Raw genomic sequence first — 2,217 nt, forward strand, 5'->3', positions numbered from 1 at the left:
TTAGGACTAGAGTGCTAATTACTCCGTGCATGAAGTTTGCATGACGCCTGCGCATGATGGCCGGCGTAGTGGGTCTCGGTAGATATGCAGAGAGAATATCAACCCGCGTTTGTGGCGTAAGTTTGTGCATGACGTTACCGCATGTTTGTTTGCAGTGCATGACGGTGTTGATTCTGCTTGGAAATGCCCTGCCAGTAGTACAGACAAAGCTGCAATGTTACCCGTTATTGATAGTAAGTATATATATATTTTTTTTGAGGTTCACAATAGGTGTTATGAAATGACGGTGCATGACTCTGGGCTTTGGGTTTAGTCGTGCATGAAATTCGGCGCTGTGCATGGCGCTGAGAAAGGCAAGTGTTTGGTGGAGTTGTAAACACTGTTCTTTGTTTTGCATGTTAGTTTCTATGTTTAGTGTGCATGGAATTACACTATTTTGCTTTGCATGGCAGATGGATATAATGTATGAGAAGATAACACTGTAAATTCTGCATGGAGAGATTAGCCACGCGTATCTAACTGGGAAAAAGGTAATTTGCATGCATGATGAGTAGATTATGTGCATGACAGTTTAAACGATTATTCCTCGTAGTGAATGTGCATGTTACAACGCATGGGAATGCATGATAATTGCATGTTAGAAGCTAATATAAAATAAAAAGATTCTGTGTTGTATAACATGCTTTACGGCAATGAAGTTAGTTAGAATATTCATATAATTAAGATGAAAAAAAAAGAATTTATGTTAGTGATACCGCAAAGAATAGTAGTTTCACGATTGCAGGAACAGTATACAGTAACAGTAGATCAACAAATGAAATAGACTGTAGCCGCATGGTCACAGAATTAGGTTAAAGCAGCAGTTGACGAGTGATATGCCTTGTTTATGGTTATGGCAGATGAATGTAGTAATGAGTGGTTACTGCGGACGGTAGCGACAAATCAGCATGGTAGGTGGAGGGTTGGGTAATGATGATAGATGTACAGACCAATTACCTGTCTGTGTGGCAGTGGTAGATACAGGTATACAGACCTTTCTACTCTTAACCTAACCTCGGTGTTGTTACTATATGGTCCGTTAGTAAGCATGGTCGCTACAGTGCATGGCTTAAGTAGAAACTGAGGGTAAATCATGGTAGATGAATCGTGGATGTTTTTGGTAGCAATGGAAGACAGATGTGAAGGTATAGAAAACTATTAAACCTTAAAGTTGATAGTCCGACGTTATTAATAAAACAAAAAAAAACGTCAATTTTCGACTCTCGTAATCGAAGTGCATGTCACCGCGTGTTGGCACCGTCTTCGGAAACAAGCTTCGAAACCCACAGAGCTGACAGGCGATTCGGACGCAGTGGAAGGGAACGCCCTGAACGCGATGAAAATCCTCGTCAAATTTAGTTCGAATTCTGCGAAGCATGTTTAGTACGTGATTCTGGTAGACGTTTGAAGTAGACGATAGCGGTAGACAGGCATGATGTTAAGAGCATCATTAGTAGATATGCATGATGGTAGTGGTAGATAAACATGGGATTATTAGAAGTAGGTGTGCATGGTATGGTAGATGGAGATGGTAAATATAAATAGATGTCCTATCTTGATATTACTGTTGATGAATATCCATGACAGTAATTGAAATTAAGTAAGCATGGTCGCTATAAGTGCATGGTTTGAGTAGAACCAGTAGCAGACGATGGTAGACGAATGGTGCATAGTTTTACCAGAAATGGAAGACAGTAGTAGATTAATTTGACAATGGTAGAAATAATGACAGACTATCACGAAGGTAAGTATGCATGGTAGTCGTAGTGTGCATGATGGTAGTAAAAGCAGGTCATGCATTATTTTAGCAAGAGTAGATAAGACAGTGTAGATAAGAGCGTGCATGATCATAGCAAGAGTAGATAAGAGCATGCATGATCATAGCAGAGTAGATAGGAGCGTGCATGATCATAGCAAGAGTAGATAAGAGCGTGCATGATTCTCGTAGACGGCAGCGGTAGATGATTCTCATACCTTTAGATAATATTACCGTGATGGTTAGACCTGATAGTTGGTAACAGAACACGTAACGCTAGTCTCAGAAGGATATTTCAATAGCTCATTGATATTATCTTGTGTATATTCATTAGTAAGAGCCAAGTGTATTTTAACTTTTTTTTACTACTGAATCCACTCAAGCAACTGGTCCTTGCTTCCACCCCCCCCTCTCCCTTACGT

This window comes from Penaeus monodon, chromosome 20 (assembly GCF_015228065.2).
Source record: "Penaeus monodon isolate SGIC_2016 chromosome 20, NSTDA_Pmon_1, whole genome shotgun sequence".
NCBI classification, from domain to species: Eukaryota; Metazoa; Arthropoda; class Malacostraca; order Decapoda; family Penaeidae; genus Penaeus; species Penaeus monodon.